Raw genomic sequence first — 15,722 nt, forward strand, 5'->3', positions numbered from 1 at the left:
GAAATTTTTCATTAAAAAACTTGTATTAAAAGACTTCTTATTATGATAGGACTGATAATTAATCCTTTATCTGAAACCCTAGAATATAGGGAATGCATTGAAATGTTAATGATGACCTATGCACATCTTTAGTCATTTTGTAAAGAATTTGATTGGTTATCCGTGGATTGCAAAAAGGGTAGCTCTCCTCAGAGGAAACACATGAAGTTGCATCAGAGCCATACTCTCCCAACCCTGTGCAATTCATTCTGCATTTCTTTTCTCCTTTTCTCCAAATAATCAAAACCCACATCCCGAAATAGTGGCAGAGAAAGTTCCCATGCCTTCTTTGCAAAAAAGGGCTGGATCTAAAGAAAACAGAAATCAGTAATATCACAATGGGTGGGCTGTGGGAAATAAAAGATTGCCTCAGGGTGAAGCATCATTGGAACAGCCCTTCCTTTTGGCCTTTATATCTGGACTGTCTTCACCAATCTGAGGGTGAGATCTCAATCGGTTTTATTATGAGATAAAACAGTCAACATCAAAATCATTCATAAACTTCAGATGAGTTATGACTGGACAACCAGCTCTCTGAGTGGGATGTATAGTTTCTCTCTGAGTGGAGCAGTTGTTTGATGAAACTGGTGAACTAGCCTTTTATTTTAGTATCATGTAATCATGTAAATAGAGCCCAGTTCTCTTCCCAGCTCTGTGTCTTCTCTCTTGGAAAAACTTGGCTAAGAGCATGGCTTTAGATAAAAAACTGGAGACATGATTCCAGTGCTTGAATACTTTAAACAATATCATGCCCATCTTGGTCTTTTCCTTAAATGAGCAAGGATTTTATTTTAAAAAAATAAATAAAAATAATAATAAATAGGTCTTAAAAAGTGGTTTTGAAGCCCATACTTGAAAGTACAATGTGAGGCTCAATTCAACAAAAAATATGAAGTATTTAGTAACAAGAAAAATAACAATGCTAATAGTAATACATAACAATCTTTATTAACTGGTTACTCTGTCCTGAGCATTTTTCCAAAGATTTTACAAACTCATAACAACGCTATGCAATAAGTAATTGTTACTCCCATTTTATAATTGAGGAACTGAGGCTTGGAGAAATTAATTTGCCCAAAATAGCAAAATTAATGGTGGAGAATAGTAGAGTTTAGAGATGATATGTTGTTCAACCCCTTCTTACATGTGAGAACCGGAGGTCTTAGCAGGGTTGTATTGTTAACATGAGGAAGTCCACTTGGGTCCAGGAAATTACATTTTTCTCTCCATGGATAGGAAGGGACACACCTAGGCCTCTAGGTCAGATAAATTAACACTTAACTAAATTAACACAAAATTAACACCTTTGCCTCTAAATGAGCAAACTTAAGACCACAGAGGCTAAATAACTTGTTCATAGTCAGACATTTAGTAAATACCAGGGCAAAGGTTTAAAAGCTCAAATCTCTCTCTAGACTCAGCCTGATTTCCTGACTGTGAAATTGGCTTTCTCCATCAATTTTTTAAATAGATTTTAATTTGCTTTAATCTTCATGTTTTTGCAATTTTTATTAAAAATGGGTTCACTCTCCCATTCAGCCTCTAGGGTAAGTTCTTTTCAGAAAAATTCTGATTTTAATTAGATTTAATTGATCATTTTACCATAAAGAATTCAGCAAAATAAACCTCTAATGAGATTGGGAGTTGGGTATTTCTCACTCATTTGGGTCATGTAATGAATGGCATACAGAAACCTGGATGATACAAACCCTTTGACTTTTCCTGTGGGTTTATGACAGCATATCCAATGATGACTTTTTTTATTTTTTTTAAGCTTTATTGAGATACAATTAACATTCACTACTGTGTAAATTTAAAGTGTGCAGTGTGTCAATTTGATACATTTATATAGGTAACAATTCTATCCTGTCACATAATTACCATTTCTTTTTTGTGGTGAGAACATTTTTTAAAATTTTATTAATGTATTTATTTTCCAATAACTTTGTAAATTCCTTTTTTCTTATAGAACAGTATTTAGGTAAAAAAAAGCAAGCTAAAGAAAGTCTAGAGACTATTCCTTCATGAAGGCACATTATGTCTTCATTATGTTCTTTGTATTTCTTTGCTATGCTTTATATCTATATCATCATTAATATTGCCATTTGTGTGGCCATATATACTCATATCTGTTGAATAAATGGTGTTTATTTTATTATTTTATGTACACTACATTTACATTTTTATGAGGTCAATTTTATGTAGTTAATCAACTACATAATTTTTTCTTATATTGCCTTGTGTATCAAGTTTAAAAGGTCTTTCTGACTTTTAAATGATTCTTGTTGTCTGTAGTTAATTTAAATGTAATTAAATGTAAAACTCTACCATCACCAAAACTCTACCATCATCACCTCTTACTGGAAATTCAGTTCATTTTTAGTTTCAGTATTATGAATAAAACTGCACCAAATATTCTATCAGCTAGGTTTTGCTGTGTATTTTGTGAGGCTAAATTCCTAGAAATGGAATTATTGTATCAAAAATGTGTACAATACTTTGATGCACATTGATAAACTTATAACAATTGCTGTATATTAGTAAGTTCAGTTTCTCATACCAAAATACACACAATGTCATTTGCCAATTTAATAGATCAAATAGCACCTTATTTTAATGTGCTTGTCTATGAGTATGAATGAGGTTAAACTTTTTTTGTATACTTCCTAGCTTCTTGGTATACCCTACACTTTTTCCCCTTTTTATAAGTTTTGGTGATTTCCTATTGGCATGTTTGTATTTTATTACTTGCAACATTTGTTTAACATAGTAGCTATTATCTCTTTGATAAAATGATGACTGTTAGACTGGGCTTCTCACTGGTGAGATGAAAGCTATGTGGATTGGCTCAAACATTTTAGGAAGCCTCCCAAGCCTGGCCTGGAAAAAGCCTAATAATCTAGGGAGGCCTACAGAACCCTCTAGAGTTTCCGAAGTCTATCCTTCCATAGCTCTGACTGTAGCCTCTAGATTAGGATTCCTGGTTGCCTAATAATGACTCTGAGTCATTTGGTGTGTCTACCTCAAGTGAACCTTTTATATATAAGAGTCAGAGCTCCTTTTTTGTCTTGGTATAGGAAGACCTCCAGAGTGTTTTTTTTTTATCACCATTTCTCCTTAATTTTTAATAAACATCTACATAATGAATATCCATATATGTGACAGACTCTAGTCTGAGTGAGACTCACTTTCCTTCCAAGAGGGTAATCCTCACTGATCCCATATTTCTTTGGCAGTCACTATAAAGAACATAAAGTTGTGTATGACCAGATTAGTGAGATCAGTCCACAAGACAGACACATTGTACATGGATTGTTCTTCTAGATTGGGGCTACCTGTAAGGAATGAGATCCAATTTACCTACAGTTGGGAGAGAAAACATTATTTATCCTTGTCTCCTTCTTATGGGAAGGAGAAACTCTGTAAGTAATTCAAAGTCATTTGTGTCTCCAACATTTTCTCTTTCACCCTTTTGCCTATGTCACCTTATAGAACACTTATAAATAGACAACTGAGTTAGGACCTCTGTTTTGGGAAATTATAGCTAACAAGAAAGTCCCAAGTCCTGCCAACTCAGCACTGCTGTTTATTGAGGTTGCTTCTGTTCTCTTTGTTGGTTGATTCTGAATATTGACTTGAATTAATTTTCATTTCACCCCTTACAATGGTTTGTCAGATTCAAAGTGTAAGAAACTATCTGTGGTGGTAACACCTGCTTCCCTCTCCGTGTTATTTCCCAAAACATCACCTCTTTAGGGTTAGTGGAATTACTAACCCTGTTCTGGGTTTATTTTAGAAAAGCAAGCACATTGTATCTGGATCCTCATCATCCAGGAAGTGCCCCAGACTTAAAATGGAACTTTTCAATGTGTGTTAACAGAGCAGTTATTGTAATGGAACAGATGAAAAAAGTAAAGCTCCCTTTTCCCCCGAGTTCATAAAAATCAAAAGCAGAAACAAGTTAAATGCTCTGTGACTCACTGTGAGTCCTGATTGCCTGCTTCTGTTTCTGCTCGTAACCTTTACCTGGGAGAGAAAGGCTGCCACATTTTTCATGTGGTCATCCAGAGAACACATATACCAAGAAGTATGCCTAAAGATGGTCTCCTCTTGGTTGTCTGAGTCTCTGGGGTCTTATGTGATCCTTACGTTGCTAAGGAGACCTGAGGAGAGAGGTTGGCCTGGTTTTCTTTCCTTCTTACCATCAGAGAACCTCAGGTAAGCATAAATCAACCTGCTCATGAGGAATAAGGCACAGTCCACCCAGCTCAACACTAACAGTCTCACCTGAGAAGGAAACAAATCCATATCATGTGACTGTGAGAATGCCCACATCTTCCTTGACTAGTAAGTGGCAGCTGAAACTCAACCATCTGGGATTTCCTTCTGCTGCTTAAGATTATGATTACTATGCAGATGTTTCTGGGACAGGGGAAAATGGGAAATGGGGTGAATGGAACTAACATTTGAAACCCTGCTTTGTGCCAGGACCTGTTTTAAGCCCATTAGAATTTATATTTGCTAAGCATTCAATTCTCACCCTTCTGTCCGGTGGGCACTATCTCTCTTCTAGAACAGAGGGAATTGGGTCTCAAAGACAATAAGTTAGTAAATGGTGGATCAAGGATTTGGACCCAAACCTCCCTGACTCTGGAGTCCTTGACATTTAGGAGAAATACACATAAAACTGCTAGTAGTGATTCATAGTTGTGTATTGATTTGGAGAGGAATTAGCGGCACATCTGACTTGGACGGTATGAGAAGTGGAATGATAACTCATAAAAGAAACATCTAGAGTAGCTGAAAACAATTCTTAGCTTCCTTACAATTTTGCTGCAGAGCCTCAGTAGGGCTTTATCTTCTCCATGGCTCACACCTCTACTACCTGCTGCCTGATCCAAGTAAGGACGTTCTGAGGGAAAAACAAAACAAACAAACAAAAAAGATAAAACACCTCATTATGTGCAAAAAGCAACATCAAGTAAAAGCTTTTCTTTCTAGTAGTCCCCAACTAATGTCAATGATATATAGGAGTTTAGCAAATGAGGCATGAATTTGTGATAGAATAAACAGCTTATAATGTGCCACTGTGTGACTGGGATTTGGCAGCTTAAGCAAACATTTTTAGATTAGGAGACCAGAAAGGTGTCAGCAGAGACTTGAAAAGTGCCTCACACATTTATATTTGTGTCACTCTTTAGGTATGTTTTGAAGTTTGAAAGAACAGATGTGTCTGGCTTCTTTGGTGGGGAGAACCTGGACTTGAAGGGAGAAGACCAGTGTGGGAGACCCAGCCCTGCCACTTACTAGCACTGTAGGGGGCGGGGCAGGGGGAGCCAAGCAGGGCTATGAGCTGAGGCAGAGTCCCAGCATCCACCAGATTCCAGAGGGTGTTCAGAGGGTGTTACACCTCAGAGTTTGTCTTGACTTGAGGTAACACAGCTGGGCTTTCATAATCCAGTCAGTCAGTCTTGGGCTAAGGGCTTTCAAGGAGCTGCTAAAAAAGAAAACAGACCCAGATCTGAGCTCTATCGCTTACTAAAGCTGTTACTACAAGGAAATTTTACTTAATCTCTTAGTTTCCCCATCTCTGATCATTATAGGCTAATTAGGCTCAAAGGAGGGAATAAATGTAAATGTTTGTCCATTTCCACAGAGTAAGTACTCAGCTGTTATTCTGAGCCCCAGTTTCCTATCTCTGAGATATTAGCCATAATAATTAAAGCATACAGATGAATAATATTATACATAGTAAGGTAAGTTTTATTATTTCTTTCAGTTCTGATATATGATGAAATCACAGCCTTGCCTACAATTCATAATGTCTAAACAGTGCTCTTGGGAGATAATGAGAGGCATTTTGTGAGACCAGGGGGGAACGTAAATTGGTCCTAGGGGTGCAGTTCTTGGTCCCCTTACCCTAAATGTAGCAGAGATTCAGACAAAGGCCTTTATAATTCCAGACCAGCCTGGGGTGTTTATTTTCTATGAATAAAAATAATGATGCATGATTTTTCTCTAAAAACCTACCAAATCCTGGTCTTGGAATTCATCATGAGCCACAGAGAGCAGAAGCTTAACATAAAAAAGTTTACAGAATGTGTTCTCATTTCATCCCTGTATCTACTTTGCAATTTAAGGAGAATAACTGCTTCTGGAAACATATTTGGGTGGAAGGCCATTTAGGGAAAACAATAGCAGTGATGAGGCTTGTGTTGAACAGTCAGGATTTGGGATAAGGCTGACCCTGTGTCTTATGTGACTAGCAGCTATGGAAACAGGCATAGAAAATAGAAATAGCCCATGACTAGAAGCATATCCAGTGCCACTGGGTCTGCATCAAAAGGACCTATAAACTGTCTGAAAACACAAGTGCTAATGAGAACTTTTAACACCTTAATAAAGGTCACCAACCTTTAATCATCTCTGAGTCCTGTGGCAGAAAGTCAAACCTAAAAAAAACGATTGTTCCCTTACTTGTAATGGGTACAGCTTTGGGAATTTGATGCTGTATGTTATGTAAGTTTGACCTTAGGACAGACCAGTTACAACGACAAAGAGGAAGTGTGCAAAACAATTTAAATAGCTTTCATCTCTTCCTAGAGCTGAGTCAGGAGGCCCAACATGATTGTGCAAAGAAGATGGTTATCCTTAAAGTCTTGTGGAATAAGTGAGTTTCACCTTCATTCCATGGGGTGTTAAGTCCAAGGGCATCACTTACTTGACAGAATTTAGTATGGCAGGGTAGACTAGATGTTTTCATAAATAGCACCTGAATTAGGTATGAGTAGAGCAGAGGGTATATTGCATATCTAGGAGCAATGAGTTCACTGGTGTGGCTGAAATAAAGGTGGGACAATAAGTATTTTTAAATGTAAAGAGATGGGGTTAGAAAAGATTGCAAATGATGCCAGACTAAGATTTCATGCTTAATCTTACTGGGGAGCCTCCAAAGACTTTGAGGATGTGAACTGGAATGAAGGAAGGAGATTAATCTGTCTCTGGCACATGAATTTTTTTTACTGTGTTATGTTAGTCACCATAGAATACATCATTAGTTTTTGATGCAGTGTTCCAAGATTCATTGTTTATGTATAACACCCAGTGCTCCATGCAATATATGCCTTCCTTAATACCCACCACCAGGATGACTCAACCCCCCAGCCCCCCTCCCCTCTAAAACCCTCAGTTTGTTTCTCGGGGTCCACAGTCTCTCATGGTTTGTCTCCCCCTCTGACTCTCCCCAGTTCACTTTTCTTTTCCTTCTAATGTCCTCCATGTCATTCCTTATGATCCACAAGTAAGTGAAACCATATGATCATTGACTTTCTCTGCTTGACTTATTTCACTTAGCATAATCTCCTGAAGTCCCATCCATGTTGATGCAAAAGTTGAATATTCATCCTTTCTGATGCCTGAATAATATTCCATTGTATATATGGACCACATCTTTTTTATCCATTTGTCTCTTGTAGGGCATCTCGACTCTTTCCACAGTTTGGCTATTGTGGACATTGCTGCTGTGAACATTGGGGAACAATATGGCCCTTCTTTTCACTACATCTGTGTCTTTGGGATAAATGCCCAGTAGTGCAATTGCTGGGCCATAGGGTACTTTTATTTTTAATTTTTTGAGGAATCTCTGCACTGTTTTCCAAAGTGGCTGCACCAACTTGCATTCCCACCAACAGTGTAAGAGGGTTCCCCTTTATCTACAGCCTCTCCAACATTTGTTGTTCCTGCCTTGTTAATCTTTGCCATTCTAACTGGTGTAAGGTGATCTCTCTCTCTCTCTCTCTCTTTTTTTTTTTTTCATTTCATTTTATTTTCTTTCTTTTCAGTGTTCCAAAATTCTTTGTTTATGCACCACACCCAGTGCTCCAAGTTATACGTAAGGTGGTATCTCAATGTGGTTTTGATTTGAATTTCCCTAATGGAAAATTACGATGAACACTTTTTCATGTGTCTGCTAACTATTTGTATGTCTTCGTTGGAGAAGTGTCTGTTCATGTCCTCTGCCCATTTTTTGACATGATTATCTGTTTTTTGGTTGTTGGGTTTGAGAAGTTCTTTATAGATCTTGTATATCAGCCCTTTGTAGTATCATTTGTAGACATCTTTTCCCAATCTGTGGGTTGCCTCTTAGTTTTGTTGACTGCTTCCTTTGCTGTGCAGAAGCTTTTTATCTTGATGAAGTCCCAAAAGTTCATTTGAAATGAAGAGGAGGCTGAGGATAAGAAGACTGGTCAGGAAACAGTTTTGATGAATGTGGCTGAAAGTGCCTTGTTGGGTAGAAGGGAAAATGGAGAGACATAGTATATTGAATGGAGCTGGGGAGGGGTTTGTCTGGGTGCTTCTGCCCAGGTGAGAGATAATAGGAACAGTTGAGACCAGCTCCTTGCCTCTGTGGAGGAGCCTGCACCAGACACAAGTGGCCACCTATGGGAAGCAGACAGCTCTGCAGAGTCAGTCCCTTAAGTAGTAGGACAGAATTTTATGTCATGATTAGTAGACACAACCCTGGAGAGGCTCCAGGCTCTGCTAACACCTTCAAAGAGATAAGTACTCCCAGCCAAAACCACACCATCCTAATGGTTTCTGGAGAAGCCAGAAATGTAAAAATCTTCTCATTTTGCCATAGCACCATAGTCTCTACTTCTAGAAAGATCCAGTTTCCCACATACCACTTCCTGTGCTTCCCTATTTCTGGGGGAGAAACTTATTTACATTTGACCACTTCCATAACCCACCTCTCTGAGGTACAGCAACAGCCGGAATGTCTCCAGGACTCAGAGAATTCATACTACTGACAACAGGCAAATTAGTTTATATTCATTTTAGGTTTCTATGATCAATGATAGTGTATAAAGAATTTTTAATGTCAAAAGTAATGTGTGGGAAAAGTAAATCAATTTGAAGGAAATGTTCATATTTTTCCCATATAACCTTCTCAAAAGTAAGTATGAATTTGTACCCAAAACATCCATTAATGAAATAAAAGCAGTTAATGAGAGGAGAACTAAAGCTCAGCCTAATTCTTGGTTCATGATAAAAGAATTAGCGCTCACTGTTAATCATGATTTAGAGTGGTTGCATAAAATCCAAGAGAAAAGATCTAACTTCTGTTAGACATTTAGGACTAAAGTTCGTGAGAGAATCTGTGGTTGGAATAATGATTTGAAAATTCATCTGCATAGCAGGAATAGTAGAAGTTATGAATGAAGGTTTCCATACTTGCCTGGAACTTGTATGTTAACAAAATAGAATCCTCAAACCCAACTCTTAGGGTAATGGAAGTAGTGGAGCAATTAGATACAGACTGGAAGCTATTAGAAAGGAGGAAGACCCAAGACAATGTGGGGTCTTAGAAGTCAAGGGAGAAAATGAAGCCAAAGTTCTCACTGATTGAGAAAAATAAAAAACTGGAAAGGCCACAGGAAAGCAGGTCAAAGATGTCTCTGCATAATGTTAATCACATCTTTTGGTGGTGGGCACTAGGAACTAATGACTGACATGTTCTAGCTCCAGCAGGCAAGACTTCTGCCATTGCTTGATCCTGAGTTTCCTGGGCCCTCGATCTGAAACCGTAAAATATGTAGTATTTATTTAGTATTAGAACCGTGTTCTGAAGATGCTTTTTCTGGAGCTGTTTTGAGACCACGGAACTGAAAAAGGTTTTGAGATGAAATGCTAGCCTTGTACCCAGGTTGGTCTGTCATTCTTTCCATTTAAAGCCACTGGTAATATGGTTGCAAGATGTATTTTGCCCATTTTTTAAAAGCCATTTTCTACTTTCCAACCACCAAAATATGTTGGGAGTGTCATAATTGTTTTTCTCTTTGGAACTTTAGAAAATATTGTTTTTATAATAGAAATAGCATTTCTTTAATTTTTTTTCTTTTTTTAATCGCCAACGGCTGCCATACCAAACCACGGACTTGGCTCATTTATATTTCCAATTCTAGCTTGTGCTAAAATTTCTGGCAGATGAGTGTTGTAGAACTGCCCAGAGTATTTCTGAGGAGGTTTATCTCAGAGGCTAGTCAGATGAAAGACTGAAAAATTAAAATGGACTTCAATGCATTAATTCAGGTAAAGCATTTAGAATAGGGTTATGCATGTGGGAAGTATATATGAGTGCTGGTTATTATTATTATTAGAGCCTTCATGATGTACATCAGAGGACAAAATGGACTAAGAAAAGCCACATATTCTTATGATAGAATAAGTGCTCCCTAAGAATCCCAAACAAATGATTGTTAGAGTTTAAAAGACTTCTAGAAAGCTGTTCAAAGATGACAGCACCAGGGGGTGATAGGCTAAGTTTGTAAAGGGCTTGGCCAGTTGGCAGTTGGGTATGCTTACCTATAAAACATACCATGAAGTGGGAGGTGAAGGAGGTTAGGACTACTAAAACCTAGTTATAATACTTACCTGGCAGTGGAGACACCATGATCAAGCAGGTGGTTTTCCCAGGGTGAAGCTTGTCCATTGCACTGAGGATGTGCAGACCCCTGCAATATCTCCAAATGTGGGAAACTCAACTGCATAATTTGTGGTAGTGGGGGACTGTGTTCACACTCTCCCCTAGTAAAAAATGTAAAACAAATGATAAAAGAATAAAACCTAATTATAGAATCCACATCCTTTGAAAGTGGTTCGATTGTAATTGAAATATAGAGGTACTTGGAATTAGCATAGAAAGAAAATGTTGAGACCTGAAAAGAGCATGATGTTCAAGGATTTAGAAGTTGTAAAAAATGTGAAGAGAGTTGTATAAGTGAGCTTCCATTTAGGGTTCTTTCTGTGTCCCTTTATATAATTTTTTTCACAGCCTCCACATTTTCTTGAAGTAGGTCAATGTGATTGGAACATTTATGTATAAATGATATGGTTTCCAAAGATTGTCAGTATCTGGGCACCTGTTTTTACAAGAATTTGCTCTGAGAAGTGTGAAAATCACTTTCATAGTAGTTTTTGTGTCAATCATGAACTTACTTCATTTAGATCATTGCAAAAGGTAGAAAGAATGTATCACAGAATGTCAGATAATGGGAAGGCAGGGGGTGCCCTCCCAGACTTTACAAGCTAACCATGTCCAATCTAACCAGTGAAATAATATGTCGAAGAGTCTTGGAAGAGAGTTGGGAGTACCGGACAAATGTTGAGTGAAGATGAAGGAAATAGGGGAAGAGTAGATAGGATGTTTTGGAGTTAGGGAACCTCTCTGCAGACTCAGTGTAGAGGAAAACATGACTTAGATTCTTAAAAAAGGGGTGATGAGAAAATAAAAACAGCTTTCAGCAAACCCAGCCCACCCCTCACCTGAAACTCCAGTAGCCTGAAAGAGCCCATTCCCAGGATAGAATCCCACAAAAGAAATAGCTAGTTCTCACAGAGAATGGTGTAGCCCATCCTTTTGAAACAACCTCTAACCCTGTCATCCCCATCAGTCATCCTAATGGATAGTAAAGTTTTAAAATAAAACAAAATAAAGAAAGAGGATTATGGGCACATTTTCAGACCTGCCAAACATATATGCAAGGATATCCAAAGAGCTCTTTGGCAGGACAAAGAAAACAGTGTTTAATGAAGAATATTCATGTCAGCAATTTGGAAGATGAGGTTGCGAAAGTAGGTCAAGACCTAATTATAAAGGACCTTGAGACCTTAGAAATGAAAGCTCAGAGTTTTCTCTTGGCATGGGAAATAAGTAAAAGATTTGTGAGCTAGAGCATAGATAAAATATTAAAAGATATATTTCAGAAAGACAACTCCTCTTGTTGGTAGTGAGTAGGGTGGACTATAGTGGATAGGAAGACTCAAGGCCAGAGAAGGGAATGTAGGCTGATGTTACTGCCATGGGTCTGGATTTTATAGTCCCCTGAGGCTAGAAATAGGAGGTGTATTCTTTTTTTTTTTTTTTTTAAGATTTTATTTATTTATTTGAGAGAGAGAGTGAGAGCATGAGAGGGGAGAAGGTCAGAGGGAGAAGCAGGCTCTCCGCAGAGCTGGGAGCCGGATGTGGGACTTGATCCCGGGACTCCGGGACCATGACCTGAGCCAAAGGCAGTCGCCCAACTGACTGAGCCACCCAGGTGCCCTAGGAGGTGTATTCTTAAACTAAAATCACATAGGTGTTCTTTTATTTTTTTTTCACTTTTTATTACAGAAAGAATTCAGTCACATACATTAGATAAAATAGTACAATGACTTCCCAGTAACTGAAAGTAAACTTCAACAATTATCAGTATTATGCTGATCTTTTTTTATTTATCTCCCCCTAAAGCTGATTTTGCATGTATTTAATTTTAACTTTTTCTTTTGAAATAATTACAGGCTTATAGAAAAATTTCAAAAATAATACCAAAAATTCCCATATACCCTTCAAGCAAATTTCCCAAATGTTAAAATTTTGCCACATTTACTTTAATTTTTTCCTCTCTCCCTTCTCTGCTCTTGGTCTCTCACTCTCGTTTTAGTATATGACAACTCTCCAGTTGTCTCATGTTTGGCCAGTGGGAGCCCCTGTAACCTAGATCCTAGGTCCATCCTGACATTTCTCTAGCATATTTTGAGCACTTGTTCTATCTTGACACAATACAATGTTCCAGGCCCATGTTGCTCTTTCCATGTAACAAGCCTGGAAGCAAATATTTCTTCAAGGACCCTGTTCCTTTCAGTGAAAAATGATATTTAGAAACCAAAATATGAGCATTAGAGGTGTGTGTGTATGTGTGTGTGTATGTTTGTGTTTTTGATTTCTTTTGCTGCTAGGATCTCTCATCAGACATATCTAGAAAAAATTATATATACATTTATATCTGTAAACATATGTGTATCTATTTCTATGTGTAAAATTATGAGTTCATATTGATACCTCCAGTTTCAATCCAATGCCACTGGGCTCATTCCATCCTTACTCCCTTTTGTAATTTTAATTTCCAACAATGAGAAATCTGACTCTTACCCACAGTATAAATAAAATCATTCTTTTTATGAATTACCCCTATGCTTTATAGAATAACCCTGAATTTACACATAGCCTGCTCTTTTTGACCTGCTAGACTTCCTCAGTGGCAAAGAGGAGGGGGAAAATGCCCACAACCAGCAACAATTTGGCGTATACATTCTGCCACACTTCTGAACACAAGGCAAACACAGGGTGAAATGTTTCCAGGGCAGTTAAGGACTAGAAACCTCACATCTGTCCTTGGATAGGAGTTTATTTTCTCAGTCTAAGTCTGGGTTTGACATTCCAGCTGCTCGCCCTTCCACGGCAAATGGATATGGAGAAGGCTGCCACCAGCCGCTGATGGAGAAAACAGCTGCCTTTAGAGGGGATAAGCCACAGAGGCGGTTGGATGTCCTCTCCACTGCCCCCATCTTCTCCCGCTCCTGCAAATACAATATGCGTACTTTCTCACACAAATGAAGGGCAAAGGACTTTTGTTTGTTGCTAGGAAATCCTACTGGGAGTGAGAAAAATCTCTCGTAAGTAAATTATTTAGCCAAAGTTTTCCCTTAGATGGTAACTTGCATAAACATCAGTTTAAGCATGATTATTTTGATTATTTGTGAGTTGTTCCCCATGTGGATTTGTTCAACTTCCTGAAAAGTTGGATGAGTTAGCACATGATCTTGATGAGCTGACCACCACTTTATTCCAATATGCTTGCCTGTAGAGGCCTATTTCCACTCATTACACTGTGCTTATTGAGTATTTTCTATGTGTCAGACACTGTGTTAAAGAGACATAGAGAGTCCATATTCTAGTCACCAGGAACAGAAGTGGTAGGCCCTCTTTCCCCTAGGGGGTAAACCATTTCTCGTGGCCTTAAAACCAGCTGTGTTTTGGATGCTGCTTATCAGTTTTCCCTAATCCTTAATCAGCTACCTGACATTTCCTATGATGCCTCAGGTTCTACCATTAGTTCTTTTGATTCCTTCCTAAAGGCTTTACATTCTTATATAATTTCATATTATAATATAAGTACTTTCTCTAGCAGGATCTTTGTCTTAAATCATTATACAGAGGATATATCAATGGTATTAGATAGCAGTTAACCTGGAGAAAGGTCTCATGAATAGGAACTCATAAAAAAGAAGAAAGGTCAATTAGAAGGTGAGGGCAGAGGATCCTATCTGACACCATTACTAGTTGAATAATTCTCAGTCTACGAAGATCCTGAGTTAACTGAGAACAGTTGATACCTTTTAAAATATTTTATATAACCCAAAATATGTGCTTTGTTTTTGTCACTCCATGAAAAAAAGAAATATAAGGAGTCTAGTCAGCTGCTACAAAATAAAAACAGATCTCAAATTTAGATACAGCTAATCTCCCACACATAATTTAAAAGGGATTGATTTTCTTATATTTTTATACTTACAAAATCTTCTACAATAAAATTACATTGTTCATATTTCATAATAGAATGAGGGGGACACGTAAAATATGGGCCCCTACTGCCATACTGCATGTTGGTTAGGATTCTTGATTGAAGTGACATAAATACAGTGTAGCTAGCTTAAGGGAAATGTGTTAACTCATGAAACTGAAAAAGGTACACAGGTAGCTCTGGTTGGAGACAGTTCTCATAGTTTTCTCAGGTTTCTGCATGTCTTGTAACCAGAAATAAGGGTTGCCTTTAGGGTGGACCTTTTCAAGAACATTTGTATATAGTGAGCAGCTTAGTGTCTCACTCTGGAACAAAGGGAAAGCAGGATTACTGCCCATTATAAAAGATCTGAGTTCCCTTAGCTCAGGGTTTCTTTTGTAATGCAATTCACTGTGTGTATAGGTATCAGGTGGTCCTCGTTACATTACTATGTGAGGACTGGGACTTGAGGAGAGGAATGGGTACAAGGAATGGGTACAATGGATACTCCGGTTCATTATGGGTGTGAGTAGTAAACATTCTTTGTCTCAGAACCAAGAGTTTCATGTCTTCTACTTGGCATCCATTAAACTAGCAGGCCAAGTTTTTAGCTTGCAAGTAAGATAAAACTTCAGACTTCATAGTTCTTATCAACTCAAGGGATCAAAGAAAAGGTTAACTATTGGGACCAGAGTTTTTTATTTATGCCCCTCAGGACCATCCTTCTCTCCATATCTTCTATGGACTGAATGTTTATATCCCCCCAAAGTCCATATGTTGAGACCTAATCCCCAATGTGAGGGTATTTGAAGGAGGGGCCTTTGGGAGGTAATTAGATTATAAGGGCAGAGCCTTCATGAATGGGATTAATGCCTATATAAAAGAGGCCCAAGAGAGTTTTCTCATCACATGGGCTCTGTGAACCAGGAAGCAGGTAGGGTCTCATCAGACACTAAATCTGCTATCACCTTGATCATGCACTTCCCAGCCTCCAAAGCTGTAAGATATAAATTTTGTGAGAAATAATTTTCTTATAAACAAGCCACCTAGTCTATGGTATTCTGTTATAGCAGTCCAAATAGACTAAGGCGATACCTCATCCATTTGTGCCTATTCCTAGCCAACTTCAGTCGGTAGACAGAGAAAAAAGATCGCTTTTGTCAGTCCCAAATATTTGTTTTTTCAGCTCCATAGCCCAAGACTGCTGACTTTCAATATCTGTATATTGTTCCCAGGGAAGAATTCTGATTGACCTAATTTTTGTCCCATTTCCCCTGAACTAGTATTTACTTGACAGGTATA

At 38.1% G+C, this 15,722-nt stretch overlaps 1 non-coding gene across 1 annotated transcript; it reads left to right on the forward strand.

The window, feature by feature from the left end:
* Positions 1 to 10,465: 10,465 nt before the first annotated feature.
* Positions 10,466 to 10,629, forward strand: LOC116867582. Its single transcript, XR_004382628.1, has one exon. It is a non-coding gene; the product is annotated as a U1 spliceosomal RNA (small nuclear RNA).
* Positions 10,630 to 15,722: the final 5,093 nt, after the last annotated feature.

The sequence above is a fragment of the Lontra canadensis genome, unplaced genomic scaffold (assembly GCF_010015895.1).
Source record: "Lontra canadensis isolate GAN:19392208 unplaced genomic scaffold, GSC_riverotter_1.0 scaffold12, whole genome shotgun sequence".
NCBI lineage: Eukaryota > Metazoa > Chordata > Mammalia > Carnivora > Mustelidae > Lontra > Lontra canadensis.